The following is a 14,014-nucleotide window of genomic DNA, read 5'->3' as shown; positions in this document are numbered from 1 at the left end:
GAAACAAAGCAGAGCTCGTGCCTTTCATGCAACTGTTTTCAAAACATCATTACAGTGAATCACGCACCCTTAGAAAGTATAAAAAATCTAAACATATACAGTGCCTTGCGAAAGTATTCGGCCCCCTTGAACTTTGCGACCTTTTGCCACATTTCAGGCTTCAAACATAAAGATATAAAACTGTATTTTTTTGTGAAGAATCAACAACAAGTGGGACACAATCATGAAGTGGAACGACATTTATTGGATATTTCAAACCTATTTAACAAATCAATAACTGAAAAATTGGGCGTGCAAAATTATTCAGCCCCTTTACTTTCAGTGCAGCAAACTCTCTCCAGAAGTTCAGTGAGGATCTCTGAATGATCCAATGTTGACCTAAATGACTAATGATGATAAATACAATCAACCTGTGTGTAATCAAGTCTCCGTATAAATGCACCTGCACTGTGATAGTCTCAGAGGTCCGTTAAAAGCGCAGAGAGCATCATGAAGAACAAGGAACACACCAGGCAGGTCCGAGATACTGTTGTGAAGAAGTTTAAAGCCGGATTTGGATACAGAAAGATTTCCCAAGCTTTAAACATCCCAAGGAGCACTGTGCAAGCGATAATATTGAAATGGAAGGAGTATCAGACCACTGCAAATCTACCAAGACCTGGCCGTCCCTCTAAACTTTCAGCTCATACAAGGAGAAGACTGATCAGAGATGCAGCCAAGAGGCCCATGATCACTCTGGATGAACTGCAGAGATCTACAGCTGAGGTGGGAGACTCTGTCCATAGGACAACAATCAGTCGTATATTGCACAAATCTGGCCTTTATGGAAGAGTGGCAAGAAAGCCATTTCTTAAAGATATCCATAAAAAGTGTCGGTTAAAGTTTGCCACAAGCCACCTGGGAGACACACCAAACATGTGGAAGAAGGTGCTCTGGTCAGATGAAACAAAAATTGAACTTTTTGGCAACAATGCAAAACGTTATGTTTGGCGTAAAAGCAACACAGCTGAACACACCATCCCCACTGTCAAACATGGTGGTGGCAGCATCATGGTTTGGGCCTGATTTTCTTCAGCAGGGACAGGGAAAATGGTTAAAGTTGATGGGAAGATGGATGGAGCCAAATACAGGACCATTCTGGAAGAAAACCTGATGGAGTCTGCAAAAGACCTGAGACTGGGACGGAGATTTGTCTTCCAACAAGACAATGATCCAAAACATAAAGCAAAATCTACAATGGAATGGTTCAAAAATAAACATATCCAGGTGTTAGAATGGCCAAGTCAAAGTCCAGACCTGAATCCAATCGAGAATCTGTGGAAAGAACTGAAAACTGCTGTTCACAAATGCTCTCCATCCAACCTCACTGAGCTCGAGCTGTTTTGCAAGGAGGAATGGGAAAGAATTTCAGTCTCTCGATGTGCAAAACTGATAGAGACATACCCCAATCGACTTACAGCTGTAATCGCAGCAAAAGGTGGCGCTACAAAGTATTAACTTAAGGGGGCTGAATAATTTTGCACGCCCAGTTTTTCAGTTTTTGATTTGTTAAAAAAGTTTGAAATATCCAATAAATGTCGTTCCACTTCATGATTGTGTCCCACTTGTTGTTGATTCTTCACAAAAAAATACAGTTTTATATCTTTATGTTTGAAGCCTGAAATGTGGCAAAAGGTCGCAAAGTTCAAGGGGGCCGAATACTTTCGCAAGGCACTGTAGCCCAACGTTTGTATCACAACTAAAGTTGCATAAATATCTCTAAATTAAGCAAATTGGAGGACCTATTTCTTTGTTAACCACTCAACACAGAATAGTCCTCGGAAATCATTTGGAAAAAATGTCATTTCTATTTTATTCAGCTATGTTCAATTGTATTATTCATACAATAAAATAATATCAAATAATGCCACGGAATTCTAAGCAAATGTTGTCTGCTAAATTAACTAGTGTAGCCCACAGCCATATGACATAGCCAGATCAGGGATCAACATCACAGTATGCTATTCTGTTCTTCTGAAATAGACTACATTTTCTTCATATCACGTTTCTTTAGAACTGTCTAAAATAAATAATGGGTTTATTGTGATGTTGTAGGCCATATTAAATAGATTTATTAGACCTACATGTTCCAAAGGCCTGCATCAGTGGCTTGAAGGCTATGAGTGGAAAGCAGGAGATGATAAACGTGTTTATGTTAATTAATGGTAAATTACCGTGAGACCAGCAGTTATTTGCCTGACAATCACTGGCTAACAGAATTTCATGACCGCCACAGCCGCCACTACGTACAGGCATACTCGCAATCGAACACAACAGATAGACACACACACACGCACACACAGGGGCCCCTGCAAATATGTATGTACACCAGTCGCAACTATAGATACCGTAGCACAATCTCAGCCATAGATGCACACCATGCACAAACGCACGGATTGAGATACAGAGAAAGCAGGGAGATAGTTAGTACCTATATAAATCAACCACAGAGTAGGGAGGCAGATAACACAGGGGAGGGAAGAGAGAAAGGAAGAGGGAGAAATATATGTGGCTGATCATGGAGATGGAGAGATGGTGGGTTTACATACTGGTACTGGACATACAATACTGGACACACAATACCGTACATATGGACAGATTAGCAGCTGAGGTAGCGTAGATTTGGGCCTTTATCTAGCAACAATAACATAACAATCACATACGTAGTGTGATTCGCCAGTGCCTCACAAGTCATTACATTAATATAAACAACATAATGCTTAGGCTTGGGCGATAAACCGTTTATTTCTTGAGACTCTAAGACGTTGAGAAAATATTGAAGAAAATATTGAATTTGGCCTTTACTGCTATAGCCCATAGAAACAAATTGAATAGTGCATAAATAAATAGCAAAAAAACACAGTAAAAAAATAAATCATAAGGAATACGGTTTTGAAGTGTCTGTCCTATATTCAGGAAATAAACAAAAGCTCAGTGCCTTCGGAAAGTATTCAGACCTCTTTCCTTTTTCCACATTTTGTTAAGTTACAGCCTTATTCTAAAATGGATTAAATAAATCAAAATCCTGAGCCATCTACACATAATACCCCATAATGACAAAGTGAAAACAGGCTTTTAGAAATTTTAGCAAATTTCTTAGAAATAAAAACAGAAATACCTTATTTACATAAGTATTCAGACCCTATGCTATGAGACTCGAAATTGAGCTCAGGTCCATCCTGTTTCCATTGATCATCCTTGAGATACAACTTGATTGGAGTCCACCTGTGGTAAATTCAATTGATTGGACATGATTTGGAAAGGCACGCACCTGTCTATATAAGGTCCCACAGTTGTCAGTGCATGTCAGAGCAAAAATCAAGCCATGAGGTCGAAGGAATTGTCTGTAGAGCTCCGAGACAGGATTGTGTCGAGTCACAGATCTGGGGAAGTATCTGTTAGTACCAACATGTTTTGCAGCATTGATGGTCCCCAAGAACACATCATTCTTAAATGGAAGAAGTTTGGAAGCACCAAGACTCTTCCTAGAGCTGGCCGCCAGGCCAAACTGAGCAATAGTGGGAGAAGGCCCTTTGGTCACTCTGACAGAGCTCCATAGTTACTCTGTGGAGATGTATTTTATTTTACCTCTATTTAACTAGGCAAGTCAGTTAAGAACAAATTCTTATTTTCAATGAAGGCCTAGGAACAGTGGGTTAACTGCCTTGTTCAGGGGCAGAACGACCGATTTTTACCTTGTCAGCTCGGGGATTCGATCTTGCAACCTTTCGGTTACTAGTCCAACGCTCTAACCACTAGGCTCCCTGCCGCCCCAAGATGGGAGAACCTTCCAGAAGGACAACCATATCTGCAGCACTCGTCATTGAATCAGGCCTTTATGGTAAAGTGGCCAGATTGAAGCCACTCCTCAGTAAAAGGCACATGACAACCCGCTTGGAGTTTGCCAAAAGGCCAAAGGTGCTTCACAAAGTACTGAGTAAAATGTCTGAATGCTTATGTAAATTTAATATTTTGGTTTATACATTTGCAAAAATTATGGGGTATTGTGTGTAGATTGATGAGATTTAAATAAAAAAAACAATTTTAGAATAAGGCTGTAACGTAACAAAATGTGGAAAAAGGGATGGGTCTGAAGCACTGCACATACCAAGCCTCTCTCTTTACCAGTAAATATCCCCACATCAAACAAGTCATCCCAAAACATGCAGGAAAGATAATCGAACAAACTTAAAAAAAACATTTCTATCACTTTCAGTGTTTTGGAACCAGCAGTTCATTTACTCAGATTGATGACATCAGACCACATGATGATTTGTGGATATTGTCTTTAGTTACAGGAGGACAGACAGATCAAGGGGTACCCAGATGAATGGATGGAAGATGGGACCGGAAAGGGGAAAAAGATGAGCGTATAACGGAAAGAGAGAAATGGCGACCCTATACTTCTAACTTCCAATACCATCGCCATATATTGTAATGCTAAAATAATACAACCTGGTTCTCACCAGCCATGCTGCCATGCCCTTCATGTCTCTCTTAAAGTTGAATTATAACACACATATTTTCGATACACACATTGATATATAACATGAAACGTGATTGGCCCAACCCCACGCATGCACAGGGGGTCACATAAGAGTGACTGGGCCCTCAGAACTGGATGCTCTGAATGCAGCCCCCTCCAAAATCCTAATCTAAATGTGACCAAGGGTAATTCTACAGGGAGAGGCACCGAGGATAGCATATGAGATATGAACCCACATAAGAGAACAGCAGAGGGGGGAGAGTAAGAGAGAGAGGGAGTGCGAGAGCGAGAGAGGGGATAGGATGGGGGATTAGGATCTTAGGTAACATATTTTTCAAGCAAAAAGTAAAAAGTTGAAAAATAGAGCAAGGCGTGAGGAGGGCGGGAGAAAGGAGAATCTAGGAGAAAGAAAGCAATAAAGGATGAGTGTATGAAGAGGAAAAGGATACGAACAGACACACAGAGGCAAGAGGGAGATGGAAGGAATTATAAAACATTTGGACAAGTCAAAGCGCAAAAATATAAAAGTGAACTACCAGCACAGGTTTAGGAGATAAATCCAGTTCTGTCTCTTTCTCTCTTTTTCCCTCCTTTTCCTGCAATTTTGAAGAGTCCTATCCAGACATCCCTCCCTTCTTCTCTCCCCCTACGGGTCCCCCTTCTGTTCTCGCCCTAAAATGTTTCTTGGTAATGCCGGTATTCTCTCTCCTACCTCTCTTGCTCTCCCACAGAACATGCTCTCCATTTTCTCACTCTTTATTTTTGCTGTCCCCTTTCATCTGTGCATTCCGCAAGCGTTCTCTTCTTTTCTTCGTCCCCTCTTCCAGAATGGGTATGTGAAGAAATTTGTTCGAAGTGGACTGAATACAAAATGAAAGTTAGCGAGCAATATTTTTTTTTAGAAAGAGCAAAAATAATAGGGAGGCGTAAATGCACAAATCAATTGATAGCATGCAGTCTGATGCATGAACAATCCAGGGCCTATGTTTTCAGGGGCACTCTCTCTGCAGAGTAAGGGTGAAGTGGGTCTAGTCTCTCTGTACATGAGGGAAAAACCCAAAGCAAGCAAATAAAAAAGAACAAAAAAAACAAAGCCCTGGGTTTGCTGCGGTCTCAGGCGAAAGTGGATAGTAGACGCGCGTGAGGGAAGGAGTCAGCCCGGGTGTGTGTGCATGTGTGTGCCTATGTGTAAAAAGGTGGGAGGAGAGAAGGGAAAGCTAGCACGACTGGGGGTTCATTAAATATCCAGGAGGGAGGGATAGAGGAAGAGGAGTGTGTCGTTGGGGAGAGAGGGAAGGGGAGGGGGCTGCTGGAATATTTTCTTTCTCACTCTCCCAGTGTTCGATTTTTGGACTTGCATTTTTACCCTCATTCCAGGGTTAATACATTTTCTTTCAGCTTTGTGTCCTGCCTCTTTTTGCCTTCCATTTTCCTTGCTTACTTTCTGCTCTCTCTCTGTTTTATTCAGGCCATTTTCTACACATGCACTTGAACCCTAAATCCCGCCATACCCTCCCCTTTCCCTCTTTCTCTTTCTCGTGCTTGCTCTCTCTGTCTCTGCCTGTCTCGCTCTCTCCTAGACAGAGGATTGAAATAGTGCTTGCAGGCTAAAAGCGAGCGAGTGAGAGGGAGGGAGGGAGGGAGGGAGGGAAAAGGAGAGGGGGACAAAAAAGGGGAGAGATGTAGAGAGGGGGAAGGGAAGATGCTTAGAAGGTCTGATTCAGAGCTGAGGGTGGCTGTGTGTGTGTATGTATGTGTGTGTGTGTGTGTGTGTGTGTGTGTGTGTGTGTGTGCGTGCGTGTGCGTGTCTGACTTATCATATGTGTTACTTAATGCTTTCGGTCTTCAAATGCTATTTCATGTTTGGTACACTCGTAAGTCTGAGGCAATGGCAAATAAAGAAGAAACATGATCCTATTATGATGGAGGAAAACATAAAAACATAAAAAACCATAGCAGCAAACTTCAGGGACCTCAGGACTTTTTCATGAAAAGCTGCAATATCTTAACGCTATAAACATGAACACATATTAAAGAGTTCCCTTAACAGCACAGACAGTGACAATAACTTTTATTTTGGAGCAATTTTCCTGCATTATATTTACCATGCATTGTGTACTACTCTGAAATAATAATATAATTACAATGAAATGAAGGGGTATCTGGGAAAAATAATGTATTATGAATAACTTGTTACCATACTATTACTAAATTAGTAGCACTTCATGATGTGCTACCCATTTAACAATGTGCATTGTCCTATTGCAAAACCTTTTCTATGACCTAGAAAATCCAAACCAGTTTATGCCATACTGACAAAGCATGAGGCTTTTCCATTTCAAATTTATGTTTGTGGGCTCACAGCGTCTGAGCGACATCTGGCACCACAAGTCCTTTCACTCCCTATTTGCATCCCAAATGGCACCCTATTCCTATAGTGCACTACTTTTAACTATAGCTTTGATCAATAGTAGTACATCATATCATTTATGGGGAATAGGGTGCCATTTTGGATGCAACCCCATCTCTCATCTAGTGATGTAAAATGTCACTACACCAGCTAAGTTGCCTGAAAGCATTGATCTAAGGTCAGTTTGTTTATATAGGGTACCTTTGTCGGTGGTCGGTAAACATCTCCATCTACTGTAGGTGTAGGCTATCTTCTCCCTGAGGCCACTGCACCACACTTCATGTATAGGAATGGTCGCTGGGGAAAGAAACATGTCGACATAAAATGAACAAGGCTGCCCTCTGCTGGTATAGCAGTGTGTGTGGTCTCACCTGGTGTCCACACTAAGAGGCTAAAGACATGAATACCACTTGAAGCTTGATGATGACTTGATCATTTGAATCAGCTGTGTAGTGCTAAGGCAAAAACTAAAATGTGCACAGGTGTTTGGAGCATTCCGATATGCCACAGCTGGTGAGGTGTCAGGTTCGCCTCTGTACTTAAAGGGTGATTATTCCAACTCACTGTGAAATGCTGCAGATCTGCCCGCAGACGAGATAGGAACACATATCCCACACAGAAGAAGTGGATAGAATTCGACAGGTCAAGGTATCCTTCTTCCTCCAAAACTGTGCATGTGAGACAGGTTCCATGTACAACAAGACAGGCAGAGGAAGAGAGAAAAAGAACACAGAACAGTGCCTTACCTCCCTTAACTTACCTCATTTGCACACACTGTATATAGACTTTTTCTATTGTTATTGACTGTATGTTTGTTTATTCCATGTGTAACTCTGTGTTGTTGTTTGTGTCGCACTGCTTTGCTTTATCTTGGCCAGGTTTGCAGTTGTAAATGAGAACTTGTTCTCAACTAGTACCTGGCTAAATAAAGGTGAAATAAAATGTTTACCTCTGGTTATGGACACTTTTGCCAGCAATATAGCTTCCACGGCCTGTTCCTCGGACAATGCAATATCTACATTTTCCACCCCTTGATCAGCCCGCACTCTGAAAGTAAAGACAATAGCTTATTTTTTGTAGATAACTGAGATATGGCCGTTCAATCTAAAGCAGATGTCATTTTCAGGATACGCCAATACAGCACAGAAAGCTTAACACCAGACTGGTATTGTGGTTGTTCATTAGGTGATGGGAAATATGCAGTTTGTATACAAAATAATATACTTACCTGTTGTATCTTGGAAAAAAGAATTGGAAATAAAAGTGAAATGTTTAACCTATTAACCTGCTTCATTATTTACGTATTACCAGTTGATGAAGAACAACTCCAATTTCATACATCATTGAAAACGTGTCTAGGAATAAGAATTAAAAATGTTAAAATAACTTCTTAGATTTGATGGAGACATTATACAGCTTAGTACTTTATCAATGTATATTCATGTGGACGAGAGACAGGGGAGCAGGAACAGCTGGATCATTCTGGCAATGATACCCGCTGCAAAGACTCCCTACACGATGACCCGTTACTCTGAGACGTCCTTTGACCATTCTAAAGCCCGCATGGGGGCATCCTTGCCTTAATGGCGCTGACTTTCTGTTCTAACTCTTCATCTCACATATCAGATTAGCATTCCCTGACAGACATAGTGTTCTTTCATCCTTCTGTAAACAAAGCTAACCGTTACACTGACATGAAATATGATTATATATCGACTATGAAACAAATACGACATGGTCTGCTTATGAGTTGCCATGAAAGAAAGTTAGATCAATTCAACTGAAAATGGCGAGAACAGTCGTTCGTAGCTAAATGCTTTTGGTTAGCATGATAATAATAGTAATAATAATGGCATTATTTATCACTCTACGGTATGTATGTATCTATGTAATATAGTACAATGTTATGAACCGACACTGAATCGTAGGAGCGAACTACTAGCTATGTAAAAGTTGGACGGAAGAACGCCCAGTGCTGCTTACCTGTGTGCTGCTTACATCATCAAACAAGTCTTTCTTCGTGGGTGTCCGCTATGACTTCCTTTGTGTGGGAAAGAAAGGCTGAACAGTATTTGTTGTAGCCAAACTGACACTCAAAAAATGGCCAAAATGGAGGGTGGTTGATAGCGAAATTAAGTTCTGTTTTCAAATACATGTTTTGTTCTCGAAATATTTTTGGGTGAATAAAATGTTTTGCGCTCTCTTACAAAATATTTGATTGCAAAACATTTTTTGTTTTAATTTAATGCCTCGTATTTGCTTTCAGAACAATTATTTTTGATTGAAAGAAAAAAAAAATTGCTTTCAGAAAAATGATTTTTGACTTGACAATAAAAAAAGTTTTTCTCTCGTCAAAAAGACATCCATTTGTTAAAAGTTGGGGAGGGGGGCTAATAGCTGAACAATAGACTATTCAACCTTTACTAAAGAATAGTCTTATAGCCGAGCTAGGTGTGAGAAAAAAAACGTCCTACCACAGACCAGATTTACCTTAACGGCCAAGTGGTAGTTAGAGCACTGATTATGCTTTTGGGTCCCTATGCACTACTGTCTCTAACTGACAATGAATGGGCAATATAAACCAAATAAGAAACTGATAATTGTGCACGACTTCAAATGAAACAAGCAGGGAGCAGGTTTCGAACACTCAACCTTCTATCCCGAAGTCCAGCGCGCTATCGACAGTGCACCAAAAGCGTGCTCAAGCCGCAGAGCGTGTTCTCGCGGTAGCTTGCTAGTCAATGAAATAAAGTAATGACGTTTTCAAATAAATGACCTTAGCGTTATATTGGCTGACAATTTGTTAGCTACGCTGTCCTTACGAAGCACATAGCATATCATTACAGCAGTATGTACCGGTATGTTACCTATCTACCCAACGTTAGTAGTTATACATCAAACTTGACAGTATATTAACTATAGGCTATCTAACTACCCAACGTTTATTGACTAGATTATTCCTGTCATTCTTAGCTTTGCTAAATGGTATAGTCGGCGTGCGTTCTCAATGGGACATTCGGGTGCTATCTCTGGCTATCTACTCCGATTTCAGAGCACTCTCGTCTGTCCCAGAGCGCAGATTAATGAATTTACGGGCGCTCGACACCCGTTGATTATGGCCGGTGTCAGTAAACGTCGGCAAAAAAAGCGTAATTAAATTGTTTCCCGCAGCACAGTTACAGTCACCAACGCTTTGGTTAACACGAAAACTGCCTAACCAGCTCTGCTAGGGCGAGTAAAATGGTCAGAGTGGTCTTATTTGTGACTTGAAGTAGCTAGCAAGCTAGCCAACGTTTGCTTGGGTGCTTTACTGCCTCGGGCCGAACGTCCAGTGTGCGCTCCGAGAGCGAAACGGTCTGAATTTACCCAGACGGTTTTGCGTTTTTCATGGAATAGAAACACCATAATATTAATCTAATTAATTAAGCAAATACCAGCCAAAAGTTTGGACACACCTACTCATTCCAGGATGTTTCTATATTTTTTTACTATTTTCTACATTGTAGAATAATAGTGAAGACATCACAACTATGAAATAACACATATGGAATCAGTTAAGAACTCATTCTTATTTACAAGGACAGCCTACTCCTTCCTCCACGTTGGGGGATTGAACCCAGGTCTCCCGTCCACAGGACACATGTATTCTTTAGCTAAATAGCCCAGTACTGTACTGCCGACCATCATGTTGTACAGTGCTATATTTTCCGTTCCATCCTAACAGAAATCCATTTTTTTTAAATAGTTTTCATGGAATAGAAACACCATAATATTAATGAAATTAATTAAGCAAGTACCAGTCAAACGTTTGGACACACCTACTCATTCCAGGATGTTTCTATATTTGTACTATTTTCTACATTGTAGAATAATAGTGAAGACCTCACAACTATGAACTAACACATACGGAATTCAATCTCTCCTCCACTTTGAGCCAGGAGAGATTGACATGCATATTATTATTATTAGCTCTCTGTGTACATCCAAGGGCCAGCCGTGCTGCCCTGTTCTGAGCCAATTGCAAAGTCCTTTTTTGTGGCACCTGACCACACGACTGAACAGTAGTCCAGGTGTGACAAAACTAGGGCCTGTAGGACCTGCCTTGTTGATAGTGTTGTTAAGAAGGCAGAGCATCGCTTTATTATAGACAGACTTCTCCCCATCTTAGCTACTACCTCAATATGTTTTGACCATGACAGTTTACAATCTAGTGTTACTCCAAGCAGTTTCGTCATCTCAACTTGCTCAATTTCCACATTACTTATTACAAGATTTAGTTAAGGTTTAGTGAATGTTTTGTTCCAAATACAGTGCTTTTAGTTTTAGAAATATTTAGGGCTAACTTATTCCTTGCCACCTACTCTGAAACTAACTGTTGAGTGTTGCAGTCATTTCAATCACTGTAGTAGCTGACGTGTAAAGTGTTGCGTCATCTGCATACATAGAAACTCTGGCTTTACTCAAAGTCAGTGGCATGTCGTGGGTAAAAATTGAAAAAAGCAAGGGGTCTAAACAGCCACCCGGGGGAATTCCTGATTCTAACTGGATTATATTTGATAGGCTTCCATTAAAGAACACCCTCTGTGTTCTGTTAGACAAGTAAATCTTTATCCACTTTAAAGCAGGGCGTGTAAAGCCATAACACATACATTATTTCAGCAGCAGACAAGGATCAATAATGTCATAGCTGCGCTTAAGTCTAACAAGACAGCCCACACAAACATTTTATCATCAATTTCTCTCAGATAATCATCAGTCATTTGTGTAAGTGTTGTGCTTGTTGAGTGTCATTCCATATAATCATGCTGAAATTCTGTTGTCAATTTGTTTACTGCAAAATAGCATTGTATCTGGTCAAACACAATTTTTTCCAGAAGTTTACTTAGGGTTAGTAACAGGCTGATTGGTCGGCTATTTGAGCCAGTAAAGGGGGCTTCACTATTCTTGGGTAGCGGAATGACTTTAGCTTCCCTCCAGACCTGAGGGCACACGCTCTCTAGTAGGCTTAAATTGAAGATGTGGCAAATAGGAGTGGCAATATCGTCTGCTGTTATCCACAGTAATTTTCCATCTAGATTGTCAGACCCTGGTGGCTTGTCATTGTTTGCCAGACAACAATAATTTTTTCACCTCTTCCACACTGACTTTACGGAATTAAAAAGTACAATTATTGTCTTTCATAATTTGGTCTGATATACTTGGATGTGTAGTGTCAGCATTTGTTGCTGGAATGTCATCCCTAAGTTTGCTTATCTTGCCAATGAAAAAGTCATTAAGGTAGTTTGCAATATCAGTGGGCTTTGTGATGAATGAGCTATCTGATTCAATAAATGAAGGAGCCGAGTTGGCTTTTTTTCCCCAAAATTTAATTTAAGGTACTATCATTCTTTATATAATTTATCTTTGTTTCATAGAGCAGTTTATTTTTTATTTAGTCACATGATTTCTTAATTTGCAGTACGTTTGCCAATCAGTTGGGCTTCCAGACTTAATTGCCATACCTTTTGTCTCCTCCCTCTGAACCATACAATTATTAAGTTACTCATCAATCACTTTTACAGTTTTTACAGTCATTTTCTTAATGGGTGTGTGCTTTTTAGTAACTGGAATAAGTAGTTTCATAAATGCGTCAAGTGCAGCGTTCATTGGCTCACTGATCACTGAGCACTCTCAAACAACCAGAGAATCAGGATAAACAACCCAAAATGTAATCATTTGTGGCATCTACTGTAGAAACAGCAATAATTAACTGAACTCTGTTGTTTTTTTAACGCTATGTAGCTAACATTAGCTCGTTAATTCGATTGTTTCGAACTTTACTTTCTATCTCTGAGCTGCTTTTCTAAAATCACCTTCATTCCACTCTAGAAAGTTCTGACGCAGTTCTCTATTGCAAAACCCTATTAACTCCCTCTACTGGAACTAGGTAAAACATACAAGGCAACAATTAACCCTTCTCTGACAGTGATCAAATTAACAGGGTTACATCCTCCCCTCCTGAATCAGCATGCATCCTTGCACGTGATAAGACTATACCTTAAACGCTCTCTGAAGACATAGCTCTGAGCTGACTCATGTAAGGAGTAGTGTAAAAATCAAGGGCTTGGGAGAATACTTGATCCAAATCACTTAAGATTGACTGCATGACTAAGACTAGGGGATTTCCTAATGTAGCGTAAGTCAGTTTCTAGGGGCTATTCTCTTTATGGAGGATCTCCTCAATTCCATCTCCTAATCCTGGACTGATTCACCACCTTCTGAAACTCTAAGCCTCTCTTCATTCTCCTGTTCTTCCTTTCCTTCAGGTTCCGGATCCTTTTTGGTTTCCTCCACAGATTGTGCACTTTGGCTTGTGTCCATAGTTTCATCTCGGATATTCTCTATTACAACTTCTACACTGATCCACAGGTAAATATTGTACTTCGTTCCCTTCCAAGTTTCAATCCATTTGTGCCTCTTGAGGATGGAACGTTTGGGCTATGGGGTTAAGTGTAGAAACTTCCTGACTAGATTCTGTTTCCTCACTCTCTTCTTCTGATTGAACTTCCTCTTCCACTTGTTCCTCTAGTCCTGAAGATCTTTCCTCTGATCTGGATTCCTGTTATTCAGCTTTGTAAGTCCTACCATTCTCAATTTCAATGACTACTGTGTTGTCCAAGAACCCAGAGTGAGGAAATAAATACTCAACCTCATAATCACCTTCAGGAATCTGTGCCTGGTCAGTATTATTATTCACTTCAGCAGCTGGAGTATGCTGTGAGCTGTCTGGCTTCCTTGATGGCCTACGCTGATGTAGCTCCTCGTCACTTGATGACAAGAAGCCACAAGGTAGGAGTAGGTCTAGATGAAACACCCGTTCAGGCACTTCTGAGTGCTCTAATACCGCAACGTAGACAGGGGAGTTCTTGATCTGTTTCACAACAGTGTAAGTAGTCTCACTCCAACAGTCTGCAATTTTATTCTTCCCCGGGATCCCGATGTTCCATACCAGAACGCGATCTCCGGCCTGCAAAACAGGTTCTCTAACCTTTTTGTCAAATCTCTGTTTGTTATGTTGATCAATATTTGCACTACGCTCA

General features: G+C 40.5%; 1 long non-coding RNA gene across 2 annotated transcripts in view; it reads right to left on the bottom strand.

Annotated features, from left to right (window-relative positions):
- LOC110488457 (uncharacterized) overlaps positions 1 to 9,023 on the bottom strand; it is a 42,961-nt gene extending 33,938 nt beyond the window's left edge. For both annotated transcript variants that reach the window (XR_005041374.2, XR_016493687.1), the window contains exons 1-4: positions 8,919 to 9,023; positions 7,885 to 7,982; positions 7,500 to 7,603; positions 7,137 to 7,232 (exon numbers count right to left, since the gene is read on the bottom strand). This is a non-coding gene — a long non-coding RNA (uncharacterized LOC110488457). The remainder of the gene's footprint in view (positions 1 to 7,136; positions 7,233 to 7,499; positions 7,604 to 7,884; positions 7,983 to 8,918) is intronic.
- Positions 9,024 to 14,014: the final 4,991 nt, after the last annotated feature.

This window comes from Oncorhynchus mykiss, chromosome 30, assembly GCF_057628025.1.
Source record: "Oncorhynchus mykiss isolate SJ-2025 chromosome 30, ASM5762802v1, whole genome shotgun sequence".
NCBI lineage: Eukaryota > Metazoa > Chordata > Actinopteri > Salmoniformes > Salmonidae > Oncorhynchus > Oncorhynchus mykiss.
Note: the sequence above shows the minus strand (reverse complement) of the source record. Positions and strands in the feature narration are given on the sequence as shown.